The sequence below is a fragment of the Engystomops pustulosus genome, chromosome 1 (assembly GCF_040894005.1).
Source record: "Engystomops pustulosus chromosome 1, aEngPut4.maternal, whole genome shotgun sequence".
Lineage (NCBI taxonomy): Eukaryota > Metazoa > Chordata > Amphibia > Anura > Leptodactylidae > Engystomops > Engystomops pustulosus.
In genome coordinates this window covers 184,475,653-184,491,919 of record NC_092411.1, presented here as the reverse complement: position 1 = coordinate 184,491,919, position 16,267 = coordinate 184,475,653, and positions in this window count along the sequence as shown.

The window sequence follows — 16,267 nt, the reverse complement described above, 5'->3', positions numbered from 1 at the left end:
CTATCACTAACTCTGACCAACCACATTATTGACCTCTTTTGGAAAACTAATCTGATTTGGAAGATCAGAGATGAGAGGTAAAGGATACTGGTTTTTCTGGTGATGCCGACTCCTAAGGATCTCCATGCAAAAGAGAAACAACTATGCCAACTATGATGTCCAAAGGAGAATAAAGTTTAGGGCTGAAAAAATGAGGTAACTTCACTTTTGGTTCTGTCACTGTCTCGCCTGAAATGAGAAGGGGTGCTGTTTCTCTGGCACTGTTCCTCTAGCTGAACACATTCAGCCTAGTTCTGAACCATCTGAACCAAATTCTGCATCTTTTTAACAACAGCGCCCTGAGCTTTCCACTTCTGTCCCTGCGTACATTCTAATAAGTAGTCATTTTTAGCAGGTCCATTGAGTCTCTCTAAGGTCCCCTGCTGCCATGACAAACATCAAAACTCAGCAATCGCTTTGCAGGGGGGGAAATGGTAAAATAGTCCCCTCCTTCTCCTTGCCATTTAGACACCATTGTCAGCTCTTACAGTGGAATTTAAATGGTTAAATTGATGTAAACACTGACTACAGCCATTGGAGCAGGAGCCTTGCAGTCTATTGCTGCTAAGAACCTGAGGTGATCATGGGCACAGATTCAGTACTCACTTTATCAACCCAACTTAAGCGTAGGTCAAAATGCAGCATACTAATTGTCACTTTGAATGTACACTTATATCCCTCAACAGCAAGGGGTTAAAAGTAGTTGATATTTGGGCACAATAGAACACACCTCAGTCAAACCGGCAGTTGCCGTAATTGATTTAAGCACCCACTATTTTGCAATGCCTAAAGCTGACCAATCAGAATGCTGAATGTTATTGAATCATGTAATTTTCCTCCCATGCAGAAAAGTATTTATAAATCTAGGCATACCAATTTTCTATATGACTGGCTACATTGTTAATTCAGTTCATTGTACAAAGGAATTTCATTTGTGTTGTGAAATCATATCAATTTTTATATGACTGGTCAATGTAAAATTACAACGACCAGTCGTCAAGGATGTATAGAGAGGGCTGCTGACACCTGCCACTAACTGCTGCTATCGGTGCTGGCACCGATCAAGAGTTAACTTGTTGAACCCTTATCCGCTCCGGTAAATGGCTGCTGGGAGCTAGAACGGTTGCTATGACAGCTGGGAGCCAGTAAGATGTTTCCGGGGCCTGTCACTCGGCATTCTCTTTTGTATTTTGTGAGAGGCAGTTCAAATTCACATTTCATTTCTCATTTGCTTTTTTGCTACCCATAAAAAATGTAATAAAATGTGATCAAAAGGTTATACAGATGTCAACAAGAAAACATCATCTCATCCCACACACACACAAAAATATATACCTTGCCCTTACATCAAAGTATGAAAAATGTATGGGTGTCTGGATGTAGCAATGCACAGAAAGAGCAAAAAAAGAGGGTGACGCCTCACATAATACCTCTTAATAGGGCTAAGAAGAAAACCAAACCCAAAACCAAAAATCAGGGATGCCCACTCAAATGTATACCAAATGCCCCAAAAGGGGTAACTGTAGAATCCACTAGTCCACAATGACAATATTGAGAATAGGAGACATAATGCTGAACCATTAAGTATATATTTCAAAAATCTTGACCCAAAACAAAAATGGTAAATATAAAATAGTAATTACAGTTCATGTTAACTTGTTTTGGGGTTAAACGCCTTCCTTAACCCCTTAAGGACACAGCCATTTTGTAGCTTAAGGCTCAGCCCGATTTTTTGGATTCTGACTTGCGTCTCTTTATACGGTTATAACTTTTGAACACTGTTACTTATCAAAGCGATTCTGAGATTGTTTTTTCCCCACATGTTGTACTTCATTTTAGTGGTAAATTTTGGCTGATAAGTTTTGCATTTATTTACAAAAAAAAAGAAAATATGATAAATTTTTGGAAAAATTTGCCATTTTCGAAATTCAAAATCATTGCGTTTTCAGGCAGATTGATTTACCACCTAAATAAGTTGCTGAATAACATTTCCCATTTGTCTACTTTACATTTTCATAATTTCTGAAATGTCTGGATAATTTATTTTGATGTCACGCGGCTTGCAAATAGAATATCGCTTTTCCGGATTTTCAGAATTGACTATTTTGGGGATAAATACAGTTTGGAATGAAATTTTACATATTTAGCATCAAAACCCCCTATATAACCAACCCATTTTCAAATCTGCACCCCTCAAGCTATCAGAAACAGCTTTTACGAAGATTGTTAACCCCTTGAGATCTTCATAGTAATTGAATCAAAATGGAGGTGAAATTTAGAATGGTCATATTGTTCCCTTATACGTTCATTTAGCCCTAAAATTTACACATTTCCAAAAGATAAAAAGAGAAAACCCACCATACAATTTGTTCTGCAATTTCTCCTGAGTACAAAGACCCCCCACATGTGGCTGTGACTTGTGTTATGGGGGCACAGCGAGGTGCAGAAGGGAAGGAGGGCGCTGCAGCTGCCAGGATTTTAGTTTCCTCATTGGCCCCTTTTGAAGGCTATAAAATTTTCGCTTTTTCGTTATTGGGGCCATGTGATGCCATTTTTTTTGCGGGATGAGATGCTTTTTCCAATGTTACCATTTTGGGGTTTGTATCACCTATTGTTGAAAATTTAGGAACGTTTTTTGAGGACAGGAGTAGAAAAGCATCAATTCTGTACTGGATTTTTTACTTCTTTTTTTTTTGGTGTTCACCGTATAGACTAATAATCCTGTTATCTTTATTCTATGGGTTGATACGATTACGGGGATACCAAACATGAATATATTTTCTTACGTTTTACTAAATTTGTCAAACAAAACCCTAATGTGGGGAAAAATCTATCATTTATGTATTGCCGTCTTCCAAGTGGCATAACGTTGTTACTTTTTTGGCTACGGAGCTGGTTGATGGCTTGTTTTTTGCGGGACATGTTGTACATTGCACCAGTATCATGTCGCAGTACATATGGTTTTTTGATCACATTTTATAGCATTTTTTGTGGGATTGAAAAGGTAAAAATCATAATTTTTGGAGGGTTTATAACAGTTTTTTTTTACGGCGTTTATCGTGCGGGTTCAATAATGATTTACTTTTATTCTACGGGTTGTTACGGACGCGGTGATACTATATATGTGGGGTTTGTGTTATGATTTAGACTTTTTTTTGAGTTATATGTCTCTTTATATGTTTTGGGGGTTTGGGGCATTTTTAGTGATTTATGACTTTATTTTTTTATTGAATAACTTTTTTTTTTACTTTTTCACTTTTATACCATGGGACATGAAGAAGCAATCATCTGATTGCTTCTTCATGATAATATTCTGCAATACTCATGTATTGCAGAGTATTATCAGTGTCAGCCTATACACTTGCATAGGCTGGCACTGTGCCAGTAAGATGACGTCACAGACGCCATCTTACTGGCAATTCTTGCAGGTAACTCTGGGGTCCAGATCGGACCCCAGAGTTACTATAGCAACGATCGGCGCACCCCGAAAACGGTTCGGGGGGGCCGATCGTGGGGGAAAGATCCCCCAGATACATGTTAGATGCCGCGGTCGCGCTGACCGCGGCATTTAACGGGTTAAGCACCCGCGATCGGAGACAACTCCGATCGCGGGTGTTACACTGGGGTGCCGGCTATTAGTTACAGCCGGCACCCCGTCTTTCCCGATGCCGGTTCGGCTCAGATCTTGAGCTGAACCGGCATCAGCTCAGCGTCCGATATATCGGACGCTGAGCGCTAAGTCACTGCGCTCAGCGTCCGATATATCGGACGCTGAGCGTTAAGAGGTTAAAACCTTAGGACAAACAAACCTTTTTGCTTGCAAAGTTTTTAAAAAAAATGTTTTACTATATAAATTTCATATCTCTGTGATCATACTAGCCCCAAAAATAGAAGATATGTGGATCACATAGTGAAAGTCGCAGAAACAAAGCCCATAGAAAGTGGAGTACCAGCATTTTTTGCCAATTCCTCTACATTTACAGGGCCTTCAAAAAGCATTCAGCCCCCTTGAACTTTTCTCCCTTTTTCCACATTTCAGTTAAAGAATCAACAAGTGGGAAACAATTTTGAAGAGGAACAAAATTTATTGGATATTTGAAACTTTTGAAAAAAATAATAAACTGAAAAGTGGGACGTACAATATTATTCAGCCCCTTAAGTTAATACTTTGTAGCGCCACATTTTGCTGTGATTACAGCTGCAAGTTGCTTGGGGTACATCTATATCAACTTTGCACATCCTGAGACTTTAAATCTTCTCCATAGTAACCTGTAAAACAGCTCGAGCTCAGTGGGGTTGGATGGAGAGTGTTTGTGAGCTGCAGTTTTTAGCTCTTTACACAATTGGATTCAGATCTGGACTGTGACTTGGCCATTTTAACACCTGGATACGTTTATTTGTGAACCATCACATTGTAGATTTTGCTTTATGTTTGGGATCATTGTCTTGTTGGAAGATAAATCTCCGTCCCAGTCTCAGGTTATTTCCAGAATGGTCCTGGTATTTGGTGCTCTGACACCCTCAATCCTTCCCTGTGAACGAGTTGTTAGACAGCTAAACTCTTTCCTATTAATGCATTGAACTGGACGCAGGGGGTCTTTTTCAACGTTTATTAATAGTATCAGTGTAAAAACTACAAGAAAATAATCAGTTCAAGGTACACAGCATATCTCAGTACATCACATTCTGTAAGATACATGAATTATATAATAACTCACCGACTGTGCGGTTAGGAACAAACGTATGGCGAACGTATGTAAACAAGCTGCACCATTCTACTTCGTATACAGGAAAAAGATAGGACATGTCCTATCTTTCCTTGTGTTACAGGCCGTATGCTGTGCATTTCAATGGAGAGGCACCCCTCCTCTTCTGTATCGCGACGGATGTATGCCCACCCGGCTGTAGCCATGCAATCATACGTCAGTGTGCACGGGGCCTAAAAGAGAGACAGTATGTCTAGCTTCTGTGGAACAAGATGGCTACCGAAGAGTTAAAGGTTCAGGCTAGAGCAAAGCATGATGGAAAACTAAGAAAGCCTAAATAGGAAAAGATTCGTCTGCACAGAAACATGAGGCAGCAATACAAGAACTTATCAACAAGTGGAGCTGCTGGCAAAATGAAATAGATATATGCCTGAGAACGCATAACACTCCCCATCTGGTTTCCAAGGGATACCACATGAACATTTCAACTAGAGAGTAATAGAATAAGTTTGCGAATGGGTCTAAGAAACAGATTTCCATTTTGCTTGTTCCAAAATGTCCCATGTGAAGGACCGTGCAGAACACGCAGGAGGTTGTAGTGGCTGTTCCTTGGCAGGTTGTAAGGGTACTGTCACATGTCAGTAAGACGATCTCCAAAAAGATAGTGGTATGAAAACAAAAGAGATTTTCTCTGTATTAGTTTTTCTTCAATAAAATTATATTAAAAACGCTATATAAATCTGGTATCACTGTAATTGTAGTGAGATATAGAATAAAGATAACGTATCTGAGAATGTGGACTTTTTTTGAAAACCACATTCATTTAGCAAAAAAAAAAAAATTCACATCATTTTGTTTTAAAACAATTAAAGGGTAAACAAACTTCATAAAAGTTGTTTTACATATGTTGAGGGGTGTAGTTTCTCTGATGAGGTAATGGGGTTTTACAATTATTTAGGCCTCTCAAAGTGACTTGAAATCTGAGCAGGTTCCTCAAAAGCATGATTTTGCATATTTTATGAAAATCTGAAAAATCACACCTAAAGTTTAAAACTCCGTTACATCCTACAAAAATGAGAAGATGCATAAGAAAACCATGTCAACATAAAGCAGACATTCGGTAAATGTTGGTCATAACAGCAAAAATACTTTATAACTATGTATCAATAAAGTAGAACATTTTGAATCCGGAAAATCAAGGATTTTTCCAAATATCTGTTTTTTTCATAGATAAACACACAACATACAACCACATTTTTTCATCTAACATAAAGTACAAAGTTTCAAGAGAAAACAATTTTCAAAATCACTTGGATATTTTCAAGTGTTCCAAAGTTAGAACCACTTATGGTAATGCTGAGCCCTCTCCATACAAGCTAGATGCATACTGCAGCAAACACCCACTGGCAACACCGCGGTCGGTGCTGGCACCGTTCCCAAGTGTTAACCCTGTAAATGCCTCTGGCAAATCATGGCGTGGGAGCTGCCATCTTGGATCTGATCGCTGCCCCCATGGGGGGGGGGGGGCGAATGGCTGCCATGACAGCCTCGGATCATCAGCAGACCACAGGCTGTCTGGTTTCTGCAGATTCGTTACAATGAGCCAGTGGCTCATTGTATTGGATACTATGCACAAAGGACATATACAGCAATACAGTAGTATTGCAGTATATGGTAGGCAGAATCAGACCATCTAGGGTTACGGTACCCTAGGGGGTATAAGAAAAAGCAAAAAATAAATAAAAAAAGTTTTAAAAAAATTTATATTAACTGCTTCACGCTCAGCATCCGATATATCGGACACTGAGCTCACTGAACTAGCACTCAGCGTCCGATATATCGGACACAGAGTCTATGCCGGTTCAGCTCAAGATCTGAGCCGAACTGGCATTGTAAAACACGGGGTGCTGGCTATAACCTATAGCCGGCACCCCAGTGTAACACCCGCGGTCGGAGTGGGCTCCGATCGTGGGTGTTTAACCCATTAAATGCTGTGATCAGTGTGACCGCAGCATTTAACATGCCTATGGGGGGGTCTTTCCACCACGATCGGAGCCCCCGAACTGTTTTCGGGGGGCGCCAATCGTTGCTATGGCAACTCTGGGGTAAAAAATCCAGTACAGAATTGATGCTTTTCTACTCCTGCCCTCAAAAAAGTTCCTAAATTTTCAACAATAGGTGATACCAACCCCAAATTGGTAACACTGGAAAAAGCATCTCATCCTGCAAAAAAATTCTAGGTGGACTACAGGAAGGTGATACTGGGAGACCAAGACAGTATCCTCAAAATTTCCTGCGGAACCAGAATCCAAGAAGGCTGTGGCTTGAAACTGAGCACCTGTTCTGCAGCTGAGTAAAACAAGCAAGTTCAGTCGTGGTGAGGCTTTGCTCTCACCTAGGGATGCTCCTCCCAAGAGCCCCAGGTGTGTGCGTTTCCTGGACACTTGAGGACGGACTGTACACAACTCAAGAAAGTGTTCCGGGCTGGCACAAGAGAGGCAAAAATTCTCCCCTCTTCGTCGAGAGTGCTCTTGTGAAGTCAGATGACCTTTATTCACCTGCATGGGTTCCCCAGCAGCAGACCCAGAGACCCAGACAGGAGCCAGGCGGGGCAGACAGCGGAGCTTGGGTTGCACTTGTTCAAGACTCTGCTCCTCCAAGCGTTCAGAAAACTGGATGTCGGTCCAAGTGGCTAGAGAGATGAGATCACTCGGAGTGGACGGCAAGTCACGTGCCGACAGTGCATCTTTAAGTTGTACTGAAAGCCCCTTTTTAAAAGTCGCGACCAGGGCAGTCTGATTACAGGCTAGTTCTGAGGCCAGAGTACGGACTGAACCTCATAGTCACGGCAGACGAGTCCCCTTGACACAAATTCAGCAGGGCGATCTCAGCAGAAGAGACCCAAGCTGGTTCCTCAAATACGGACAAGAACTCAGCGAAGAAGTTGGTGACATTAGCCGTGATCGGGTCTTTCCTGTCCCAGAGGGGCATAGCCCATGCCAGGGCCTTCCCAGAGAGGAGGCTGATGACAAAAGCCACTTTAGACTGTTCCCTGACAAACTGCGTAGGCATGAGTTCAATGTGCAGGGAGCACTGCATGATAAAGCCCCTGTCCAAAGCACGGACATTGCGATGATCGACGCTGGAGCCCGGACAGTTGAGTAGGGCAGCTGGGGTGCATGGAGGTACACGGGTGCATTACTTTTTCTCCCACTAGTATACTTGACAAATTTTAACTTTTGAAAGATACTTACCTTTACTGTAGACAGTTGTCTTTTAAGTGTCTTTATCAACAGCCTGGTCTCATCAAAATTTTCTCTGTGGAAGATCAGAGGATGTTTCATGACCTTACGGACCTCCCACGTGAAAATGACTCCACTTCCTTCTCGGGACGACATAAGTTCTCTGGCCGTTTGCCATCTCAAGCTACTCCCAAATTTTCGCTTGTTCCAGCCATTCAGCTGTTCTTTGACAGTATGGTATGGGCGCCACTGTAATTTTAACCGGTCTCTTTCCTGTTTTTTCATTTCCATTTTCACTCCCCACCTTCAAAAATCTATTACTTTTTTATTTTTACACGTAAAGAGCTGTGTGACGGGTTGTTTTCTGCGTAACAAATTGCACTTCATAATGGTAGCATTGAATATTCCCTGTCGTGTACTGGAAAGCGGGAAAAAAATTCTGAATGCTGTGAAAATGGTGAAAAAATGCATTTGCGCCGTTTTCTTGTGGGCTTGGATTTTACGGCTTTAACTTCACGCCCCAAATGACATATCTACTTTATTCTTTGGGTCAATACGATTACGCAGATACCAAATTTGTATAGGTTTTATAATGTTTTCATACATTTACAAAAATTAAAACCTCCTGTACAATTTTTTTTTTATTCCGTCTTCTTGCGCTAATAACTTTTTCATACTTTGGTGTACGGAGCTGTGGGTGGTGTCATTTTTTGCGACTTTTGATGATGTTTTCAATGATATTATTTTTAGGACTTTACGAACTTTTGATCACTTTTTATAGAATTAAAAAAAAAATTTAAATTGTAAAAAAGTGCCATTTTTGTCTTTGGAAGCGATTTTCTGTTACGTAGTTAAACGCAGTGAAAAAACGTTAAAATATTTTGATAGATCGGGCATTTACAGACGCAGTTATACCTAATGTGTTTATCATTTTTTCTGTTTATTTAGATTTATATCAGTTCTAGGGAAAGGGGGGTGATTTGAAATTTTAAGTTTTTTTATTATAACTTATATTACTTTAACCCTAGGTTGTCTGATCAATCCTATCATATACTGCCATACTACATGGGGATTTTACTCCTCATTCATTACAATGTGCACATTGTAATGAATGGGTTAAAAAGAAGTAGCCTCGGGTCTTTGGAACACCCAAGGCTACCATGGCGACGGATCGCCGCTCCCCGATGACGTCACGGGGAGCAACGATCCTCAGAAAGATCAGCAAGAAAACACCCGTGATCGGTGCTGGCACCGATCACAGGTGTTACCGGTAAGCCTTTGCTGCAATATGCAGCAAAGACCTACCAGCCATGGAGAGGGCTCGGCCCGTGAGCCCTATCCATGCACCAGGACCCGACCGCCGCCGTGAATACACGGCGGGCGGCCGTGAACCTGTTAATCTTACCAGGGATGAACGAGCAGCTATAGCTAGACTTAAAAAGAACAACCATTTTCTTACAGAGGAGGCTGACAAAAGGGGGGAATGTGGTGTTATGGCCCACGGAGATGTACTTATTGGAGGCCAAACGGCAACTTTCAAACAAAACCCACTATTTGCCCATGCCGGCCATTCCAACCACGACTTTCAAAGCAAAGCTGGACTGTATACTTGGGGCAGCAAATACCAAAAACACCATTGCTCCAACTTTTAACATGTTGCCTAAAATGCATAAATCTACTCCATGTCCCCATGGTAGACCTATTGTGGCTGGCATTGGAGGTCTGTCTGAAAAACCCTCTATTTACATTGACTTTTTTATACAACCCTACATTCTTTTATTAGGGATTCACCTCACAGTCTTCATCAACAGGGGTTGAATATTTGGATCTTCAAGTCATAATTAAAGACACCCAGATTGTCACCTCCCTGTTTCGTAAAAAGACTGCAACAAACAGTTTACTACTCTTCCATAGTTTTCATCCACAACATATACGACGGAGCATCCCAATGGGACAATTTCTACGTCTGAAATGAAACTGTACGAAAGTCTGTTGACTTTGGAGTACATGCTCATGATTTAACCCAAAGATTTAAGAATAGAGGTTACCCGGCAAAGACAATTTCACAAGGTTAGTGTTGAAACCTTCTCTGTGACAATCGTCTCAGTATCCCAGATTGGTGACCACCTATAACAACCAATCGTACTTTACTAAACGGCAATTGGAATATCTTGAGGAGTGATGAACGACTGTCCGTCTTCGTACCTCTAGCCCCACCTTTGACGGCTTGACAGGTGAGTAATTTGAAAGATCAAATGTCACATAGTCATTTTGAAAGGACGTTCGTCCCATAGGGGAACTAGTAAAGGGCTCCTTTTGCGCTCTTGTTCAACCTATGAGATCTTTTGTCATGAGACCTTCATGCTAAGGAACTACATTAACTGCCAAACTCACAATGTCATTTACGCACTCATCTGTCCATGCAATAAGGTTTATGTTGGCCAAACATCACAAGAACTCCATAAAAGAATCCAACAGCCTCTATCTATGATGTAGAAGTACATTTTCTACAAGATAAACTGCTGTCCCAAGCATTTCAGGTGGTAACACCAGGGCAGAACTATGGGTATCCAACTCATTGGCTTGGATGCTGTACACAATGATCCACGTCGGGGCAATATCACACCAGGCCTACTTTGCTGTGAGTCCCGATGGATTTTTACTTTGGGGAGCCAGGGGGGCTCAATGAAGACCTATTATTCACAGTTTTTTTTATAAACCACTCTAATTCACTTTTTTGAGCATTCTTTGGCTTCTTATTTGTTCTTCTCTGATTTCTTTTGGACGCTTTTCTGGTTTTCCTCTCTTCGGCTTTTCCTTTGTCTCTGGTTGTATATTGCATTTTGTCCCTTTGTTTTCTTTTAGATCTCTTGGAAATATTCAGTTGACATATGGGACATTATGGAAGATACATCTTTTAGTGTCTCTGCTATGGTATGTATAAATGTGATATATTCACGTACGCACTTTGTGTGCCGGTAGGTGCGGCTTTGTCTGCGTTTGCTTTTGCAAACGCAAAGCGGCACGTGTGGCACCAGCCTTAGAAGGCAGTTTTTGATGACGTTGAATTTGTACATTTTTTGAAAAACACATTAATTTAGCCAAAAAAATTTTACTTTCAAAATTGCATCCAATTTTGTTTTAACCCCTGTAAAACAATTAAAGGGTTAACAAACTTCATAAAAGTTGTTTTACGTACATTGAGGGGTGTAGTTTCTATAATGGGGTAATTTATGGGGTTTTCTTTTATTTAGGCCTCTCAAAGTGATTTGAAAACTGAGCAGGTCCCTCAGTAGCAGGATTTAGCGTTTTTTATGAAAATGTGAAAAATCGCACCTAACGTTCAAAGGCCCATAACATCTTACAAAAATAAGAGTATGCATAAAAAACCATGTCCACATAAATTAGACATTTAGTGAATGTTAGTTATTACGTTTTTTTTGCGGTTATGACTATGTATGGAAAAAGTTGAACATTTTGAAGTTCGAAAATCAAGAATTTTTCCAAATTTCACAAAGCAGATTTGAAAAAATGGGCCGTGTCAGGAAGGTGAAAAGTGGCTTCAGCGTTAAGGGGTTAATTGTTATCATGCAGGGGTAAATGTGTTTGGATGCGCAAAATTCTAAATTTTTGCTGTGTATTTTATTTTATTTGCTGTTCACAATGCGGTTTCAGTACTGATTTTATTGTACAGGTTGTCACGGATGTTGCGATACCCAATATGTGTTGTTTGTGTCATGATTTCTACTTTTAATTGTGTTTGGGAGTTTTGCACTATGTGGGACATTTAGGGAACCTTTATCATGAATTAAATGTTATTTTTTTTAAAAAAAATGTTAACACTTTTGATTGTGCCGCTCTGGGATTTGAACAAGTGATCGTCTAATAGAACAGTCAGGCAGTCAAATAACGCAGCTCTGGGGTTTTTCCTTGGATCACCTGGCTGCCGTGGTGATGAGAGCCTCACCCCCCAACCCCACCCCACCGAGTATGCGGGTGGAGAGGTGGGGGAGTCCTTTAGGTGCTGTGTTCATGCTTGACCACGGCTCCTTAATGGTTAAACAGCCAACTATCGCAATCCCGGCTGTTCGTGCAGAGGCTAAGATGTAACATACAGCCGGTCTCCTGCACAGATCGCATAGGCTCTGCCTTTTCTGAGCCTGTGCGATCACCATGATGTTCAGGAACGTCATGGTGGCCAATACACAAGCTCACTATGACGTTCCCCACTGTCATAGTGGCTTAAGGGGTTGGCATTTTGTGAACCCAATGTTAAGAGCAATGTAATCAGGCAAATCTCCGTTTCTCGGTTGTAGTAATACGTTTCAAAACGCAAGTGTGAACGCACCCTACGAGGGATATAATCAGCTATGACTCAGAAATATGTCAGAAAAGCAGTGATTATAATAGTTAAGAACAGATCATTAAGAGGAGATGCTGCTCCTTTTTTTTTTTTTTAACTCCACTACTGTATCTGGAAAACTGAATGTGTGAATGCACCCTTTAATGTTAAAGCACACGTAAAACAGGACAGGGAAACTATGTGGTTTATTAAAAGGGCTGTCCAGGTTTAATGAAAAACAACTGGCGGGAGGAAGAAAACAAGAGCTTATCCGGTGCTCCCGTTGCTGTACACTATATCTCTTCAGTGCCGTGCCATGGTTTGTTTACAGAGGCAGGGCACCCGGCAAACGCAGACAAAGCCGCGCCTACCCAATCACATTGGTGTTTCTATGGAAACGCCTGCGATCGGAAACGAGTCACCGATGTTTTACGTTAGGCGCAGTGTTTTTGCATGGAATAGCTGCCTGAAAGAGAACACTTAAAAAATTAAACTTTATTAGATATTCATAAAATGCGGCCACTCTTCAGCCAATTAAATAGTCAGATCAGGCTTCCAGTGTGTATGGGGGATATGAGACCAGTAGAATCCCACTAAATCACGATATAACCCCCTCACTGGACTAAGGTGCTGATGTGCATACTGTTCTGTTCATAATGTGTGCAACGATCGGCGATATTTAGCTATCAGCAATTGAGCGGGTTATCGCCCTAGTAACTAGATCGGCACTACACTCTAGGATGAGAACAGAAACATAACTAGGTAGTGGTTTAAATCATAATGTGAACCAATACCCTGTCTATTCTGCCTAATATACCCTATGCCTGACGCGTTTCTGCAGCCCCTCTAGTATGGAGCTGTGTCATCAGAGGCATATGGATGCATAGAAGGTGTATTATTCAGTGCGGGCGCACATCACATATTTTTGTGTGCACCCGCCGGCAGAGTCTCGGCACTAATAGATGCCATGCGCGCGCGAGTGCACGCGCAGAGTATAAGCAAAACGCCCCGCCCCCCCAGCGGCACGGCAGCCAATCACCGCCTAGGACCGCCGGCCAATAGGAATTGAGTGGGCGTTCCGAGGAGAGAGGGCTCGTACCTGGTCAGCCAATAGCGCTGTCCCCAGGCTCAGGAATGCAGTGTCTGGTGAGTGAATTGTCATCACCAGTCTGTCAAAACGAGGGCCAGTATCAATAAGGACAGTGTCGCTTAAGTTATAGTAATGTTGATTATGTTAAATAGACACCAACCTGTATACTGTCCTATATTCCTCATTAGGAATTACTGTTAGCCAGGGGATTGTATCGCGGCTAAGTCTGTCCTATATAAACCGATCCGGTTTAGCAAAAGGCCAAGGTAAAGGAAATATTCTGCCATGGCTAGTGACAGAAAGCCACTGTGACAGGATTGAAATTTAAATTGCAAATGAAAAATGATACTGGTGATGGTATAAAGCAACAGGATGTGCTTGCTCCAATGAAATGATGCAAGATATGATGTGATTCATTAAAGGAAACATGCATAGCTAATAGCATCGTTCAGACCTTGCGGTTTTTCAGTGGAAAGGGTGCAAATCCATCTTGCCTCACGTTGAAGCAACATGCGATCAAAGTCCCCCCCGCGTATAGGGGGTGTCACCCGTTCCACTCCTTCAAATTTTATACTCAGGGAATTTCCATCATGGTGTTCACAGACATGCCGAGCGATGGTGGTGTCCTTGCCATTAAGAACATCCCTCACATGTTCTCGGATGCGTACACGGAATTCTCTATATGTCTTACCCACATATTGGGCTCCACATATGCATGTCATGAGATACACAACTCCGGTGCTTCTGCAATTGATAAATTGGCGATTTGGAAAGGTCCGCTGAGTTACCGAGCTGGTCACAGAATTACCTGGTGAGATAAATTTGCATGCCTTACAGGACCCGCATCTGTGTGTGCCTAGAGGGGGCTGTGGGAGCCACGTTTGTTGTATAACTGGAGTAAGATGACTATGAACCAGTTTATCCCGTATGTTTTTGCCCCTCCTGTATGTGATCTGTGGAAAATCGCCGATTTCCTCACTAATATCCGGGTCCAGTTTAAGGATTTTCCAATGAGCTGCCAGCACATCCCTCACTTGCTTATGATGAGAGTCATAGGTCCCTATGATACGTGTTGGAGCATCCGACTCCCTTCTAATTTTCGGAGTAAGGAGGGTATCCCTGTTGCTCTTAATTGCATAGTGATGGGCTTCCTTCAGGACCTCATCCGGATACCCCCTCTCATGAAATCTGCATCTCAAATCTGCTGCTGCTGACAAATATTCTGCCATCTCCGAGCAGTTCCGCCTAACTCGCAGGTACTGCCCTTTGGGTATTCCTTTTTTCAAAGGCTTTGGATGCCAGCTGTTCCAGACAAGAAGGGAGTTGGTGGCGGTGGTTTTTCTGAAGACCTTCGTAGATAATTTACCTGATGTAGTTTTGCTAATGGATAGATCCAGGAAGGAGATTGTTTCCTGTTGGATCTCAGATGTGAGAAAAAGACCAATCTGATTGGAATTGAGAATGGTTACAAATTCCTCAAAGTGGTCCTTTGGTCCTTTCCATAGAAGTAGGACGTCATCTATGAATCTTATCCATAGTAGAATGTGTGACATATAAGATTCAAGGTCCTCATTAAACACAAGCTCCTTCTCCCACCAGCCCAGGAAGAGATTAGCATATGTGGGAGCACAAGGGCTCCCCATAGCCACTCCCCTGAGCTGGTGGTAGAACCTGCCATCAAATGTAAAAAAGTTGTGCTCAAGCACAAATTTTAGGAGTCGCAGAGTGAATTCATTATGATCATTGTATTGGGTACCCCTAGATCTTAAGAAGGTACCCACCGCATGATACCCAATCTCATGCGGTATCGAGTTATATAGGGCCTCGACGTCTAAACTTGCCAAGTATGTATCGTCATCCACGTACAGACCCTCTATACGCTTCAGCACGTCCATAGTGTCCCTAACATAAGATGGTAGTGTTAGTACATATGGTCTCAAGATTTGATCTACATACAGTCTAGCATTTTGTGTCAAGCTGTCTATCCCTGACACTATGGGACGACCCTTCAGGGGATTAAATCCCTTATGGATCTTGGGAAGTCCATAAAATGTAGCTATTTTGGGGTAGGAAGGTTTTAAAAATTCCATTTCTCCCGCACTTATCAAGTTACGTGATCTACCCTCCTCCAAGATCCTAGACAGGGCGTCCCTGAACATGTTCGTAGGGTTGCTGTCAAGTGTTCTGTAGCACTCCCTATCTCTAAGAATGTCTTTGCACATATTAATGTATTGTGCCCGGTCAAGGACTACCACATTTCCCCCTTTATCCGAGGGTTTGATTACAATCGAGTTGTCATTCATCAAACCCCGGATGGACTCATTTTCTACTCTAGTGATGTTGAGATGTTCCTATCCATGTCCAGAGCTTTCAATTCCTCTGTGACCAGACTAAGAAATACATCGAGGGGTGAGTCACTTGCAACTGGGGGGAACTTATTAGAGGGTCTCTTTAGTTCAGTGAATGGTCCCTCACCTATAGTCCGTTCATTCTCTCTGACCAGGGCCCTCATCGTGTCCAGACACTCAAGATCACTCTCTTCAAGGCCAAGTTCTTGGCACTGCCTCCTATTGTGCTGAGCAAAAAATTTTTTCCATTTTAATTTTCTTATAAAAAGTTGAACGTCCTTCACCCAGTTGAACATATCAAAAGATGGTGTAGGTACAAAGGACAAGCCAAACCCCAAAACCCTGTTCTCCATATCAGTGAGTTCTCTTTTGGACAAATTAATGACCTGAAGTGTATTGCTCGCTGTAAATGGCTTAGATGGAACAGGTGTCATTCGGGTTATTATTGTTTTGGCGGTTTGCATCTGACCATGTAGTCTGAAATCGGTGGATCTCTTGAT